Source organism: Culex pipiens, chromosome 3 (genome assembly GCF_016801865.2).
Source record: "Culex pipiens pallens isolate TS chromosome 3, TS_CPP_V2, whole genome shotgun sequence".
Classification (NCBI taxonomy): Eukaryota; Metazoa; Arthropoda; class Insecta; order Diptera; family Culicidae; genus Culex; species Culex pipiens.
Window position 1 is genome coordinate 139206572 of NC_068939.1, and position 17892 is coordinate 139224463.

A 17892-nucleotide genomic window follows, 5' to 3' on the forward strand; every position below is an offset into this window, starting at 1 on the left:
TGGGATTTGTGCATTTTTACACATTAAGCTACAAAAACAAAATAAATCCAATGATTAACTATGAATGAATGTATTAAATTGAATACTCTTTTTATGTTTTTAATTTTAAGTATGCTATAACCAAACTAGCTCAAATTGTGTTCAGAAATTTATTTCTTTATTAAATAAGCATTGAAAAAACAACATTCCATTCCATCTTTACTAAGATAAGACATTGAAACTTAGCTTCCAAAAAATGGTTTTACTTGTAACGACACAAAGTTTTATGTTGTGAAAAGACTCCAACTCCACATATTTTAAATATTTCAAAAGTCAGTTAACTATTATTTTGAAAACATTGATGAATAGGATTATTTAAATACTCTCCAAGTGTGATGTTTTTCTCCAGGAAAATAAGTTCGAGTAACAAAATGGAAAAAAGGTTTCTAGGTTACAAGTTTCATACGTTATTGAAACAGAAATCTAAAAATATCTCCGGTTTTGAAGGCATTTTCAGAAGAACAATTTTGTAAGTGAATTTTGATTTATTTATTCAACGTAAATTTTTTATTTTATTTACTGAAAGTTTGAATAAATTTAAATCATTTATTGATATTTTTTGGATTAAATCATTAAACACAGAAAAAAACTATGGTAATATTCATCATTTGTGTTGCACATCAGATTTTGTTGCAAAAAAAATGTGTAATATCACATAAGAAAATGATGAATTTTCATCAGTTTCTGGTGAATATTCATCAGGTTTACATTTTTACACATTTTTCAGGTAATATAACTCAAAAAGGAGGTAATATTCAACCAACCAAATTTTCAACCTTCCAAAATTCAACTTTTTTTTGCTGTGAAAGAAAACTAGCCTTAATGATCGATTTAACATATACATTCAATTTGCTCACTTTTAGGCTGACATTTATAAGACGCACAGTGACTATCAATGTCACCTTGCTTTTTAAATACCAATTTCAGCGAAACTATTTTTTAAAAAGCTCATTTGATTTTTTTAAGGCGTAAATCGACATCACGCCATGGCTGCAGAAGATTATTTTTCAAATCAATGTACCTAAAAATTTTCTTCGTTGAAAGGACACTTAAGGTGTCTTTGCAAATATCCGTGGCCTGAAAAATATTTTACAGAGTGATTTTTTATTTATTTCAATTTTAAAATTTTCTATATACATAAAAGAAGGCGCGCGATACTTCTTGAACCTTCACCTGAAACGAAGCTTTATGAATGATCGTGCGCCTGCATCAAAATATATGATAAAAACCTAAAATTGAAGAAAAAAAAAACAGATAATCACAAGTAACATATTTTCTAGGTAATTTATTTCAAAAGGACCCTTAAGCAACCTTTCCAAGAAGATTTGTTTAGGTACATTTATTTGAAATGATAATCACAAAGGTTAGTGATTTTTCGCGATTTCACGGAAGCCGCGTAATCCGTGAAATTCGACACTGGCCGTGAAATTTGGGAAATACCGTGAAATTTCACGTATTCAATTGATAAATCGCTGCTCAGTGCATTTAAGCTTTATTTTTTTAATACAAGCATTTTAAAAGCAGTTTAAAAAAAGTTTTTCACGTCAGATATACAACTATTTTTTGAAAATATTGTTCATATAATATCAAAAAAAAAAAAATGCAAATAGTTTCTTTATTCCACAAAATTTCAAACAGATTTTAAAAGAACATTAATCAACACTTCTCTGAAAAAAAGGCAAAAAAAAGCTTTTTTATTGTTTTTTGTAAAATTTATTTTAATTAATCAACGATATTAAACATCAACGAACTAATTGCATTATAATATTTTGAATATAAATTATGTGTTTTAACCCTCTACTGCCCAATTTTTTTTCGATTTTGTTTTATTTTTTCCGTGTTCAGGAGGTCATTTTCAGCAACTTTTATTCTATGTAAAACTTTACTTCTCTTGTTTTTTGTGTTCTTGTTTTATTTTTAGTTTTTGAATTTGCATTTATCTTGTTTAGTTTATGTTTGTTTTTGGTAGTATTTTGCCTATTCTACCACCTACTGTCATTACATTTTGCCTTTCTAATTTTTTAATGTTTTTACAGACACTTTTTCAGTTTGCTAAAAATGCTATAAAATAGCACTATTATCATTTAAATAGTAAAAAATGCGTAGAGGCATAGTCTGGGACACTAGAAAAATTATTGCATACTTCTTTTTACTTAAAATATAGGAAATGTTAGCCAAAGTTGACCCCTAAAAAATGACATTTTTAAAAACATTGGCAAAGTCACATAAAATATGTAAAACTTCCAACACATAAATTTTCAAAAAAAATTAAGAGTTCTTCTTTCCAATGCTTTTTAAAGCTCAAAAATTGGTTGAAAAATTGATTTTTGGCAATTTTATAAATCGAAGCCCGAACTCCGAACCCGCGGTTTTAGATAAAGAGTTGTAGGTTGTAGGTTAATCAAATTGATTAGTAAAATAATACATATACATGTTAACCATTTTGCAATGTATAATTTTTTTCTTGAATTATCAATAAATGTTAAAACTGCATTTAATAAAGTTTTGCTTGAACTTTATTGAAATATTGAAATTTTCTATTGTTGAAATTAAGAAAAGCAAAAAAAAACCCCTTTCTTGCACTTATTTTGATGATTCTAGTTATGATGTATTAGAGGTCCAGGACGTGCTTCGTTTTGGAGGTATTTGAGCAAATTAATTTTACTCTCAATAAAAATAAAAATGCTGAATCATAAATTCTTGACTTTTTTTATTAGGTCCTATAAACAAATGTTAACGTTGAGTGTATCCCTTTCACACCTTATGTCAATGTTCATTGGAGTAAGCGGGATACACTCAATGTTTACATTTGTTTGTAAGACCTAATAAAAAAATCTAAAATTCAACTGACGGAAATTCTTCAAAATTTCGCAAGATTAATCAAATACTCCTTTTTTCAATTAAATAATTTGTGTCAGGGGGTTTTATTTTGTATCTACAACTACTGCTTACTTTTAAGGCACTTTTCTGTTTATAATTTGGGATAAAAAATACATTCTTACGTTTATTTTGAAATTTCAATGTTTTGTTATTGGCATGCCGCGTAATTTCGATTTTTTTGCCGTGAAAAATCACTACCCTAATAATCACCTTCCATTGGCGTGGGACATATACATTATGAGAAAATTCTTACCGGTTGCAGAATATTTGACAAATAAATTAAAATCCTATAATTTTTTTAATACATTTTTATTAGGTCTATTCCGGTACTGAAATCTTGAGATTCAACGATTATGTGCAATGATATCAAAATAGTTTGCCTAAGGATCAACACTTTCAGATTTAAGTAGACAAATAGTAAACTTTAAGATAATCGATACATTTAACATATTCAATGATTATTTCAAAAGTAGTTGCAACTATCTTTGGTATTTCTTGTCATTTTCTAATATTTGTATTTATTTGTTGTGTAGCTACTTGTAGAAACAAAATGCACATGTTGAGTTCCAGCTAATAGATTGTTAAAATTGTTGGTTATTTGATGAAAGAGTTTTACAGTCAGTGATTTTTTTCCGATTTTCAAAAACAAGTGATTAGTATTTTTTATCTTTTTATGTAAAAAAACGAAGTTGACTTTATAGCTGTCGGCCACCATTGCTAGTACCAACCACTAGTGTCTTCCTTTTTATCTGCAAGGATTCGCCGCCCTGGGCTCCTAAGTGTATAAAAGTATGGCACGGAGCGACGGCGCCAAATACCCATATTTACACAAAAAAATTTAGAGCGCCCACCGCGGGATTCGAACCGGCGACCTCTGGATTGTGAGTCCAGTGCGCGGTCCGATTGATCCACACGGGCGGGATTTTTTATGTACCTCGTAACTTTTTTTTTATGTACCTCGTAACTTTTTTCTTGAAAAATTATTTTACTTAAAAGCTCCAAGACATTCGCTACCGGGGTAAAATATGCCTGCGTAAGTTCTTATTTCAGAAAAAAACTGGATTAAATTTGGTCAAATTGAAAGGGTACATGAATATAGGCAAAAGCAAGCCGTCAAAATTCAATTGAATATGTCTGACTAGAAAACCAATATTGTTTATTACGTTTTGAGCTATGACGCTACATATTTGGGTAAGAGAAATGAAATGAAATGAAATAACACAATGCGACTTGAAAAAAACTATTAAAAATATAAGATATGTTGTGGTTTGGTTGAGCGTTTTGGAAGAATGCATTACTATGAATACAAAGAGATTCTTTTAATTCCGCATATATATTTTAATATCTTGACAGCTACGTATTTCGTCTACTTCTTGCTGACTTCATCAGTGTTCTGTTCTCGAACAGAACTGTATTCATAATAAGAAATGTTTTAAAGGGTTATTTTTGTCCCTGATCGCGAATCCGAGTTACATTTTTAGATATCTCGTGACGGAGGGGCGGTACGACCCCTTCCATTTTTGAACATTCAAAAAAGACGTGCTTTTCAATAAGTTGCAGCCTCAAATGGTGATGGTTTGGAAATTTTGGGGACTTTTATGTAAAAAGATTGGGCGCCCGATTTGAAGGTGTGCTCAAAATTCTGGAAAAAAAACTATTATTTATACAAAAGTAGATTTGAAATCTCCGTTTGAAATAATTTTTCTTATCTCAACTGGGTCATTCCATCTCAACTGTGCACGAAAAAGTGCTAATTTGAAAATTACCCTCTCCGATCCTGCTCAAATTTTTCAGAGCTGTTGATACTGTCAAAACATGCAAGAATCCCGAATTTCATCCAAATCGGACCACCCCCTCCATTTTTGTACCTCCCCAAAAAATCGACTTTTTGGCGATTTTTGACCAAACCTCCTAGTTTCAAACGGCGATAGCTCAGGAACCACAAATCTTAGAAGGTCGGTCTTAGACTCAATTTTGAAGGAAATTGGACGTAGAATCCATTTCCGTGATCAAAATGTTGATTAATTTATTTTTTCTACCTGTATTGCGCAATTGAAAACTTTAAACGGCTGTATCTCAAAACACCCCAACTTATTTTTTTTATTTGACCTCACCATCGTGTTCCCCGGCCAATTTTACATAAGAATCACTTATCGACAGAAATGAATATGTTTCGTTCCAGAGATATCGAATTTTAAAGTTTTGTGTTTTCGAGAGAAGCACACAGGCGGACTGATCAATAACTGCTACCTGGTGTTCTGGTAGATGATTAATTTAATTTATATTTTTATAATTTTACGCAAATATTTATTCAAATGGCTAATAGGGGAAATTCTCGTATGTTTGGCAGGTTAAGTCCTCGCTCCTAGTTTCGTCCAATTTGCTCATTTTCACTATTTAAACAACACATTTTGCAAACCTTTTGATAGAAACTTGCTTGTTCACTTCTCATTGAGCTATTTATCACTCGATTTCAGTTGAAAACATTTTAGTATCTTCAAAACTACGGGTACTATCGAAATATTTTTTGATTCATCCCCTAAAATACTGTCCACAAAGTAATTTACAACAAAGTTTCACTAATTTTACAATCCCGTAGTTGCAAGATTGGGTCCGTAAGTTTGACAATTTTGGAATCAGAAGACAACAACTTCTTTCGTTGCTGTTTAATCAGCTGTAATTGAATGCCAAAGCGCTGATATGGCAACATTAGAGGAACGCTGGGATTAGATGCTGTTCCCCTGCCTTGATCAATCTATTTTTGTGAAAGGAATATTTATTGGGTTATTTTGAAAGCACCGTTTTTTTACGTGTTGCTAACCGTTTTAGAGTACCTCCGAGGCCATGACCAGGGCCTTTATCATGGGCGGTAGCAAAATAATGCCATTGAGCAAAAACCCCAAAACCTGCTTTGTTATTATCATAGTTTATTATTGACACATTGCCATAATTTGGCAAATCTGATTTATGGTTTAAAAGATTGATCATATTATTTAAATCAATTTTTATATTGTGAGCCAGCTCCATTTGATTAAAAGATGATTTTGGTCAAGGTACATTTAATTTAAAAAATCCTTATAACGTGAGGACAGCAGCCGTATTGTGTTCCAAGAATCCAAGAATGATAGAAGAAAAAAAAACAGTGTTGTTCGGACGGTGTCGAAATCATCGCAACTAAATTTGGGTTATTAGCCGCTTTGCAGCAGATCAAACTTTGTGATTTTCTTACATTTTTCAGTTTTATACTTTCCAGAAATCCTTTTCCTACTCCTTGTGATCGTCCTTCACTTTTAATTCATATTTTTTACTCAATAATGTATCGTGCACTTATTGTTCAGTGTTACTAACAAGATTAGTTGCATTTTCCTGCTCGCTCCGTCGGAATCCAATTCTGCCCTTTACTTTGTGTCGTTATTGCTCTGTCCTGTGGGTTAGCACAGAAATTCACTTCATTCATTTTATTGAGCAGATAAACATTCGCGATTAAACTGCAGTTTCCTACAGTGTTATACAGTTAATTTTTGCCTTGATAAAGATTATTTATGATGAAATATCACAATTCGCAATTCGCAATTTTCAGTGTAAGAACGGGCCTTGACCGATCTTATGCACCAGGTTCCGGCGAACACGCACTGCCCTTACACCTACATCTCACCCTTGCTCTGAGTCAGTACGAGCAGCACGCTAGAACACGCTTTGAGTGTTCGTGCCAGGCATGCACACCTTCTTTTCCGGTTACGCATTTTAACTCGGCCGGGGGTGGTACATTACGTAGGGTTTGATGTAAGTATAAGCGCCTAACCTAACCTGTACCTATCAACTTTCATTTTAAAGCAAAAACTGTTTTATTTTAGGTTGAATTCAAAAACTAATTGTTATTTACTGTGTATTGCTTTCTCCTGAAATCTTCCCTATTGTTGAGTCGTGTTTATCTGTTGCTATTTCTTTTGTCGCGGTGTTTTGTTACAATATTTTGATCCTAAGCATTTCAGAAAAGTTTTTCAAAAGTACAATAGTAATATTTGTGTTAATCCTTTAATCATTCCATAAATTGAGTAAGGGCTCGAACCTCACTTGCTTAAGAAAAAGGTGAAGTTTCAAAACAATGGACAGTGAAGGAAATATACTATGTAAAAAATTAATAGTAAAAGAAAGATAGTGGAAATTAGAAATTATTCAAATAGATAAATAAAGAAAAGGCACATGATAAACAAAATTGACATCGCTACCAAATTAAGGGAAAGCAGACAGTTTTTTACAGCAGCATCAATTGGTAAAATAGAGTGGAAAAGCGTTGAGAAATAAGAGAATCAAATAAGTAAAATCGAAATCAAATGGAGGATGGTAAACAGAAGCCGTTTTAGAAAATCAGTGAAACAAAATAAACAGAAGATAGCTGTTAGCTGAAATGGAAAGAAGAGAAACCCCGTTCTGCGATGCTCAGGTACATCCACAGCAGTTGACTCAACATACTGCGAATCAAAACAATACCGTCTACAATCACAAATTACTTCCCTTTCCCACATTGACGCGCCCCTTTCTTCTAGCCGTCTCTACTCTGACCCTCGCTGGTCAAAGGTTTACGAGTCGTTTCCACAGGCCACCAGCTAGGTTACACCTTGTCATCATGATGACTAAACCAAGCCAACGTGGAGGTAAGAAAATAGGACACTTGCAAGGAACCAGAGCCATGCTGTTTTGTCCAAACAGCACTACGGATGTAGTTGGGCTCCTTCCGGGATGTTCCTCGCCTAGGTGTATCAACCGACGAGTATCATCAGTATCATGCACCCTTGGCCTGCGATTATTTATGATGAAATATCATTTCAATAAATGACCAGGTAGCAGTTATTGATCAAACCGCCTGTTGGCTTCTAGCAGATGCGGCGAATGAAGCTGATGTAGGTAATCTCGAAAACACAAAACTTTAAAATTCGATATCTCTGGAACGAAACATATTCATTTCTGTCGATAAGTGATTTATATGTAAAATTGGCCGGGGAACACGATGGCGAGGTCAAATAAAAAAAATAAGTTGGGGTGTTTTGAGATACAGCCGTTTAAAGTTTTCAATTGCGCAATACAGGTAGAAAAAATAAATTAATCAACATTTTGATCACGGAAATGGATTCTACGTTCAATTTCCTTCAAAATTGAGTCTAAGACCGACCTTCTAAGATTTGTGGTTCCTGAGCAATCGCTATTTGAAACTAGGAGGTTTGGTCAAAAATCGCCAAAAAGTCGATTTTTTGGGGAGGTACAAAAATGGAGGGGGTGGTCCGATTTGGATGAAATTCGGGATTCTTACATGTTTTGACAGTATCAACAGCTCTGAAAAATTTGAGCAGGATCGGAGAGGGTAATTTTCAAATGCTGTTCCGCTTCAGATGGAATGACCCAACTGTAATTTTTTTGCGACATTGATTTTTTTGGGAAATTGAACGTACTTTTCTTAGCTGCTATAACCCAGAAGGCTCATTTTATCATTAAAGAACAAAATTTTTCTGGAGAATGACCCAAATAAAGATTTTCTTGGATCAAACGTTGCTCAAAATGACCTGCAGACACAAAAGGAAAAAAATAACTTGACTGTGTAGTGCTGAGAATTTGCTCTAAATCAGAAAGCAAAATAAAAGTTTATTTCTATCTTTTAGGTTTTTGAATAATTGAACTATATATCAAATACAGTGCAATCCCGTTTTGGCAAATGAGGTATTTTTAAGTTGACAAGACAGGTATCGAAAACATTGTTTGGGAACTATATACGTGAATCCACGTGAACTCTTAAGAATGATGGGCAAGAGATTAGGGCTGGCTCACGATATAAACAAAATTACTTACAATTTCAGAAACCGTTACGTTATTTTCGAATGTCTCCAAGTTTTTTATTTTCACTTTAATTGATTAAAGTTTGAGGAAGAAATGTGAAATAAATATTGCGATACCTTTAGAAGGCCAAAATTCATGGGGTGAGAGGCAACAACGCTACCACTACATCACCGGTCCCGGTTTAACGCTGAAAAAATACTATTTTTAAGGTTGACAGAACTCGAACCATGAACATCAAATATATAACTTAATACAGCAAAATCGTTACATTCATTTGCAGCCATGCAAAAGTGCAACCCACTCTCGCGCAAGCATTAAGCGTCCACAAAAGTCATAAACGTCCGGAAAAGTGCACCCATATTGGGTGAATTAAACGCACGTTGCACTGAGTGTGCATTCCAAAAGCGCAACCATAAAAGCTTCCCGCAGCAGCATCGGTGTGAAACTTTGACAATGGGGACGGTTTGTTACGAGTTCACTACCCGTTTGGTCCTTTTCGTGAATGTACATTTTAAAATAACCCTCATCATGAGGCTGCACTTTGCACTTTACACTCTCTACTTGAAGGTGGGTGCACTTTGCGCACATTTTCCAGCTCAACTTCTGGCCACCCTTAACGTATGGGATTCCATTTATCCGGTAGAGCGAACTCCCGCGGCGTGGCATGATTATAAATTTCCGTTAATATTTCATAAGTGTAATTCTTTTTTTTCGCGTCAGTTGCAGAAAGTATGGCGTACCTGTGGCCAGGAACCGTTGCTGGATGGGGAGAGTTTCCAAGTGTGCCGCTGCACGGTTATTAGCCAAGGGTTGTTAAACCAGAAGTGGCCGTCACTCCAGGAATTCGCTGCTCTGCTGGTGGTGGCTGTTAATGTGGTCTGCACCTTGAGCTTTGATCTCGAAAAGAACCTGCAAGGACGGAAAATGAATTTACATCAGAATTATGTATGGCTTTAATTACCATTTTATGGGGTTAACGTCAGGTGGTGATGCCTCTGTAATTTAGTTAAATCTTTCGAAATTTTTCCCTTCCAAAAAAATGATTCAATACCGCAACAAATCCAACCAATCCAGCCTAAGTACATTAAATTTTCGCCATTTAACGAAAGGAATCCTTCGAAAACATTCCTCTTCGTTACTTCGTTGACAATCACACAAAATGGCTTCCAAAATTGCATTTCCACCCAAAAAGATCCATTTTCCAAATAAAAAAAAAAAAAAAAAAAAAAAAAAACAAGAGCCAGACATCTTCGAAGACACCGCACACATATTGTCCTCCCGTTCACTGCCGGCGTGTCCACGGCGTCTGCCGGCTTCGTGGAGATTGGAGACCATACAAAAAAATAAGCAGTGATTCGGACAAGAAAGAAAATCGATTTGGCAACGTCACTGCCGGAAAGTGCAACGAACACTGTAGGATTAAAGATTATAAACAAAAAACAAAAAATAAAAAACAAAAAACAAAAAACAAAAAAACAAAAAACAAAAAACAAAAAACAAAAAACAAAAAACAAAAAAACAAAAAACAAAAAACAAAAAACAAAAAACAAAAAACAAAAAACAAAAAACAAAAAACAAAAAACAAAAAACAAAAAACAAAAAACAAAAAACAAAAAAACAAAAAACAAAAAACAAAAAACAAAAAACAAAAAACAAAAAACAAAAAACAAAAAACAAAAAACAAAAAACAAAAAACAAAAAACAAAAAACAAAAAACAAAAAACAAAAAACAAAAAACAAAAAACAAAAAACAAAAAACAAAAAACAAAAAAACAAAAAACAAAAAACAAAAAACAAAAAACAAAAAACAAAAAACAAAAAACAAAAAACAAAAAACAAAAAACAAAAAACAAAAAACAAAAAACAAAAAACAAAAAACAAAAAACAAAAAACAAAAAACAAAAAACAAAAAACAAAAAACAAAAAACAAAAAACAAAAAACAAAAAACAAAAAACAAAAAAACAAAAAACAAAAAACAAAAAACAAAAAACAAAAAACAAAAAACAAAAAACAAAAAACAAAAAACAAAAAACAAAAAACAAAAAACAAAACTAAAATGATGAAATAAAGCCAAAACATTTCAAACCATTTCTTGCGGTGCTGTTCGTCAGTACAAGAGTGTCCCAAACAAAATCTACGGCATGCATTCAGAACGCCGCCGCTGGCAGCAATCCTATGTTGAACATTTCGTATATTTCACGTTTTGTTTGCGTTTCTTGGACTTTTTCCCCTCCAATTTATATCCTTTTCTTGGATCGCAGCCAAAATTGCTTTGCAGAAGTAATAAAAGTGCAAACGGAGCCCACAAATGGCTTACGATTGCCAGTTTCGCAACTCGGAACTCAACAACAGGTCAGCTACCGGAGAAAGCAAAAATCCCGGTGCACCGTCAAAATTGAATGCACCATGCAAGCCTGCCGGCCAATCTCTGGTCGAAAGTTTTCTTCCCGGGAATCTGGCAGCCTGGCAAGGAACTTTTAATAAGCAGAATGTAAATCACAGTACACCTGACTGCTCCCGGAGGGGGAAAAAACCAAAGTTTCTTCGTTCCTTTCCGCCGCCGTACACGGACAAGACAAGACTTTTCAGCTCAGCTCAGTTCGGAAGTGGATGGAAAACAGTGGCAGAAAAACTAGCTCGAAAGCTGTGCAAGCAAACGCTCAGCCGAGCTTTGGACGCCCGAGCGAAGCGAAGAAAGAATAAACAAATAGTTTCATTATTCAGGACGCAATGTGGATGTAGGGCACATTTTCAGCGTGCTGAATTTTTCACGAGATTTTCATGTTTTTTTTCCGGAAATAGATTCGTTTCTTTCGATTTGTCCACCATAGAGTTCACATTCTTGAAGTTCCAAAGTCCTTCCCTAAAGGAATGTACTCTCCACGTGAGGGGATCTAAACGGTTTGGACAAATATCCGGTCCAATGTTTGCCGGCAGCCTGGATTGTCTATACTATGTATTGGCGCCGGATATTGATATGCTAGGAAATGTTTACTGCTATTCGATGCTTCCTTTCCAATAAAAATGGGCTGGCGCGACCATTTGGCAAGTCAAGGCACGGAGTGCGACCCAGTTGGATGAAGGGAAGAGCGGCCAGAAGAGTATTGTTGAAAAACATATTACAAAGCTTGCCGAAACTTCGTCTGGACTGTTGATTCAATTTCGGAACCGGCATATGGCAGAAGTGGATTCGGTGAAAGTTTTTGGAATGAGACGTCACTTTAGCTCGAAATTTCTAACGAATCGTTGGGATTGAAATTGGAAGAATCGAAGAAAATATTAAATATTTTCAAAAACCTGACTCGTTATTAACACTTTGTGCTAATGCTCACATAATATCCGTTTTTGTTATTTTGTAGTGAACTGTGTAATATATTTCAAAGTAGGAATAAATAGATCATCACAAAAGTTTAAAAAACTTGAATTTAAGACGATTGGACAAATAAATATTGATTTATTTTGTATGTAATTTTACTTCAATTTGACTCACACAACAGTTGCCCTGACCGATCTTTCATTTTCATGAAAGGGGTTGGTTCCTGACCATTAAGGTGGTTCAAAACCGGGCTTTTTCAGGGCTACCCCCTGAAAATAAAGATTGACCCATCACTAGGCTAAATTCCAAATTTGAGCTCATTTTGACTTCGGGAACCCCTCGCTCTAATCGCTTGAAGTTTGTATGGGAAAAATCGTCAAAATGTATGGAGAAAAGAGACTGTTTCAGTTTTTTACCTGTGTAGGGAGCAATAGTCGTCCAATCTGTATCAATTCTCAGATGTAGGACCTTCATTAAATTCAGAATTTTTTTTTACCGAAGACTCCATATTTTCAGGTTTTTTTGCTGAAAAGTTATTAGCTTCCGAAAAAGACCATTTTTGCGTAGACGGCTCTAAGGGGCAACATAATAGGCGCAATGCCAGGCAGGTAGGCAGGCAAGCCGTGGTCAGAATGAGCTCAAATTGGAATTTAGCCTAAAAAAAAAGGAAATGGAATTTAGCCTAGTGATGGGTCAATCTTTATTTTCAGGGGGTAGCCCTGAGAAAGCCCAAATTTGGACCACCCTATTGACCATTAATCAGAGGTCCATTGTTCGTTTGATCGCGACTTTTAAAAATTTTACCAAAATATTATTTTGAAAAACGTATGATTTTTCAATTGTTTAAATTTGTAAGTATTTTTTCGGATACTCTGACAACTAGTTTAGCAAGTTTAAAGTGAGCCCTCGAAATTTACTTTGTCACTTAAAATAACTGTCAATCATAATATTACTTAAATGATTTTTTTTTTAATTATGTCAAATGTTTTTTAAAATTTTTCTGGATTTTCAACCTGTAAAATTTCAATAACAGAAAAACGCACAATACCAAAAAATAGAGTAAATTTTCAAATGCAATTTGTGTTTACATTTCTAGAGCATTTTTATAGGTCATATAAACTCTGATATTCTATGTTGATAGGATCTTTTTCAATTAAAACCACCTTTTTAAAAAAATCTCTAAAATTTCAGATGACCATATTTTCAATAATTTTTTTTTCAGGGAATCATATACTTGGTCTAGTTATTTTGAACTCTGGTGCAAAATTAGTCACTTTTGTTTTCTAAAACATGTCAAAATGTTTAACATTTAATATACGCATTTAAGAATTCAATGTTAAAATCAATAAATCAATAAGAGCAACAAAAAATTGGGGTTTTATACCTTAAGGTGAAGCCGTTGATCATTGATCATTGATCATTGATCATCACTATAAAATATTCTGTATTAAATTCAATTTAACGAATTTCAGCACCAAAAGGAATCAGCATGTGCCGGTTGTTGAAGGAATTTTTGATCTAAATCAATTGTACTTCAAAATTTATATAATTTTGTGGCACAGTCGTTGACGTCCTAGTTGGCAATCATTGATTAATGACGATTTCCATAACTTTACAAGGAATGGGATAATCGTAACCAAAAGGAATCAGCATGTGTAGGACACTATTCAAAACAACCTGGTGAAGGAATTTTGTCAACATATTGAAAGCGATGCAAAATTAATATCTTTGAACGCAAAATCATGACAGTGATGGAAGTCTTCACGTTAAACTGTGCTTGAATCAAAATTTGAAGCTTAAAATGGCAAAAAATAAATTATACTAATTTTCATATTAAAGGCATTTTTTTCTATTTTTTAAAACAAAATGTTGCATTATGCATCGTTACGTCAGTCACACCTTTGAAAAAAATCGATATAACAACATTGATTTATTTTTTGTGTGTTTTGAAATTAAAAAATTATAAAAAAGTCTAAAAGTGCTTCACTTGTTTAAAAATCGAAAACATTTCAGTTTCTCTCAAATAGTTGATAATTGATTTAGTTTTGCCTTCCTCCCCTGAGGTAAGGCTATAATCCTGCTCGGAAAATGAACTTCTTTCAGAAATGTCGTAGAACCACCTCCATGTATACCTATCGACTCAGAATCGCAAACTGAACAAATGTTTGTGTATTTGTGTGACCAAAATTCTTACTCAGTTTTCTCAGCACTGGCTAAAACTGATTTTGTACAAACTGGTCGCAATCGATTCGGTTTAGGGGCTCACACGTTGCTATTAAATTATTTGAAGTTTTGATAAGTACTTCAAAAGTCATGAATAAAAATTTGTTTTCACAAATATCTGGATTTCACTTAAATGTATTTAAACTATGTCCGAATCTATCGTCCGACCCACCGTTGGTTAGATAATCGAAAGAACGAATCCAAAACATTGATGATCTGACAACCCTGTCTCGAGTTATGACCACTTAAGTGATATTCGTGTAAATTTTTATTCCGAATCTAAAAAAAAAATAGATGAAATTTGTGTCCAAATGTGTGTGTCCCATCAATCAATGGGCCATCATTTCACCCACTGTTTGTAAATATTGAGGTAGGCATTAACCACATAGGTGGATTAGATTAGTTTTTAAATTATTATTTAAATTTTTAGCAATACATATGTTCGGTATCACCGAAGAGGAAACCCCGCCGTGCGCACACCCCTGCGCCCACCGTGTCAACTGACAGTTGAACGTCAAACGTCACCCGCGAACCAAGCTCGCGTCAGAACACGTCCAACCGCCAACTAGGCAACACGCGGCAGAAGTGAAGTAAAGTGTTTTTAGTGTAGTGAGAAGTAGGAGAGGAAGAAGAAGGAGAAAATAAACATCGGAAAATTACAACTTCTGTGTGTTTTCCTACCTCCTGCGATCCGCTGCAAATCCGCCACCTCCACCTAGAATACAGTCCACTGCAACAATCGGCCAGCCCCGAACACATAATTAAGTTTTTGGCCCCTTGATTTTCTGGAAAAACGAAATTAATCATTTTTAAACATGTAAATGATTGAAGCAAGTTAAATTTTTGATGAAAAAACCATTTTTCTTCTTTTTTTAATTTAAGAACAATTTGAATTAGGTTGGTACAAATTTTATTTAATGTTTTTGTCCCCCCCACCCCCTCCAAAGTCAGCCCGAAAATCAGGGGCAAAAGCAATTTTTTTCCAAAAAGTTCATATTTTCAATGGAAATTTAAGTGCAATCTACTGAAATCCATTTATTTTGAAACATGTTTGAGTTAGTCAAAATTTTTTGATTTTTTTTGATTTTTCGATGCACAAAATCGCAAAAAAGTTTTTTTTCTGCAAGAAATAAATATTTCGTCAATTCTTACATTTTAAACTACTGAATGCGTATCAACTGTACGGGTGTATAATGCATTTTCCAATGGTTTTTTAATTGAAAAGTTGAAATTCTGGCTAGTAATTTTACGGCCAGAGTTGAGGGACAAAAACTTGCATCGGCATTATTAAATATTTAAATTTTTACTACCCTTTGGAAGAGGCCTTTATTAGTTTTGTAGTTTTCAAGAATTGCCGGGATCCGTGGTGTAGGAGTTAGCGTGATTGCCTCTCATCCAGTCAGCCTGGGTTCGATGCTAGAAGGTCCCGGTGGAAAATTTTGAGACGAGGTTTATCTGATCAAATGTAAAGTGAATGTTGGTCCCGGTCTAACCTAGAGGTTAGGTCGTTAGCTCAGCCCGGGCAGACGGTAATAACAAAATTCATGCCATTTCAATAACAAATATTGTTAAAATAACAGAAAGTGTTATGGAATATTCTTGCAAAATCCATTTTTGCATAAGAGTTTAATAACAGTTTATGTTATCATAACACAATTTGTTATTGGTCTGATATTGATTGAAAGCCAAAACAACTTTGGAATAACATTTTTTGTTATGGAAGAATACCTCCAACTGTTATTTGGATGATCGGATTAGTTGTTAAAATAACAAAAAATAATAACAAAGATTTGTTCGAAGAATCACTAAAATTGTTATTGGTATGTTATTACAATAACAATCCAATAACAAAAAATTCATAACGGCGAATAACAAATCTTGTTATAAATAACATAAAATGTTATTAGCCTAGTATTTTCCAATATCAAAAAATGTTATTCCCAAGTTATTTCCGTCTACTCGGGAGTCCAGGTGTAGGAGTCGTCTGAGTCCTGTCTCGGTTGAGTCGCTTGCAGGCAGTTGGACTTACAATCAAAAGGTCGTGAGTTCGAATCCCGGGGTTGATGGAAGCTTAGGTGTAACAAGAGGTTTGCAATTGCCTCAACAATCAAGCCTTCGAACACCTAGTTTTGAGTTGGAATCTCGCAATCGAGAACGCCAAGGCAATGCTGTAGAGCGAATAATTTGATTTTGATTTGAGTTTTCAAAAATTGACAATTTATATAACAACTTATTGCGAAATAAACGCGCACTATCTCTTCTTCTCTTTCTCTGACACAAACATGAAAATAAAAACGTAGAAAAAAAATTCGTTTAAATCGTACATTAAACAATAAAAAAAGAACCAAAACGTTAAGATCAGCCTGTCAAAAGGTTATGAATAATATCATTTTTAAATGATATCATTCATATTTTTTCCAAAAATGCAGAAATTCTCATGAACAAACCCATCTGCGTGATCTACAAATCTCTTACACAGTCCTAGAACCAGAACCAGGAAATTATCCTGTGCACCAAGTCGTGATTCACGAAGCGCGTTAAAAGGTTTCAGAACAAAAGTTTTTAAGCAGCTCCACCCTTGATACTGAGACAAAGCTGATGTTTTCCGCTGTCGTTATTAATTGAGATTTGCTTCAATTCAATTAGGAAAGAAGCAGCTAATCCGGGAGTCTGCGTCATTAAAGACACGACTTTACCTGAATTAACTTCTTTGTAACTGCCATCCAACTAGAGTGTGACTTTCTTCCCCCCAAAGGAAAGCTCTAAATAAGGCACAGCGCTACCGGTAATTTGCGTCATGCAAGCGGGGCATTAAAGCAACTCTTAACGAAAATGATTGATTTTAACTCGTTTTTATTTGGAAGCGAGTCACTTCGGATTTGCTCCAGAAAACCCACCGCCAGCTGCTGCCTAGCTCGAGGGGCCGCTCAAAACTTAATCAGCTGTTACTAACAGCCCCATAAAAAGCTCCCCCCGATGACGTTCACGAACGGGGAATCGGACTTTCGCAGATCGCCCCCACCCCGGGCGAATGTCAACCGAAAACGGCGGCTGCTCGGCTGTTGTTCGATTCCTGCCTTCAACAAGAGTGGTCTCTCTACATCGAAAAGGTACCAAAAAAACCGAGTCCACTCGAAATGGAAATGGACGGTGAAGAATTATAACGTTGGTTCGAGGGGCAAACAGGGCAGCACCACCATAATTCTGTCACCATCAGTTCCGTCGAATCGGTGACATTATTCGCTGAGGGGAAGTTCTCTGAGAAATCGTCCGGGATGACTTCCCGAGCAGACGGAAATAACTTCAGAATAACATTTTTTGATATTTGAAAATACTAGGCCAATAACATTTAATATTAGTAATAACAATATTTGTTATTCGTCGTTATGATTTTTTTGTTATTGGATTGTTATTGTAATAACAGACTAATAACAATTTTAGTTATTCTTCGAACAAATCTTTGTTATTATTTTTTGTTATTTTAACAACTAATCCGATCATCCCAATAACAGTTGGAGTTATTTTTCCATAACAAGAAATGTTATTTCCAAGTTGTTTTGGCTTTCAACCAATATCAGACCAATAACAAATTTTGTTATGATAA

The 17892-nt window shown here is 34.4% G+C and overlaps 1 protein-coding gene across 1 annotated transcript in view; it reads right to left on the reverse strand.

Moving 5' to 3' along the window:
* The window catches only part of LOC120417343 (uncharacterized), a 226774-nt gene that overhangs the window by 76264 nt on the left and 132618 nt on the right, over positions 1-17892 (reverse strand). Inside the window, exon 3 of the mRNA XM_052711044.1 lies at positions 9489-9657. The gene's annotated coding sequence lies outside the window, so the exon portion shown is untranslated. The remainder of the gene's footprint in view (positions 1-9488; positions 9658-17892) is intronic.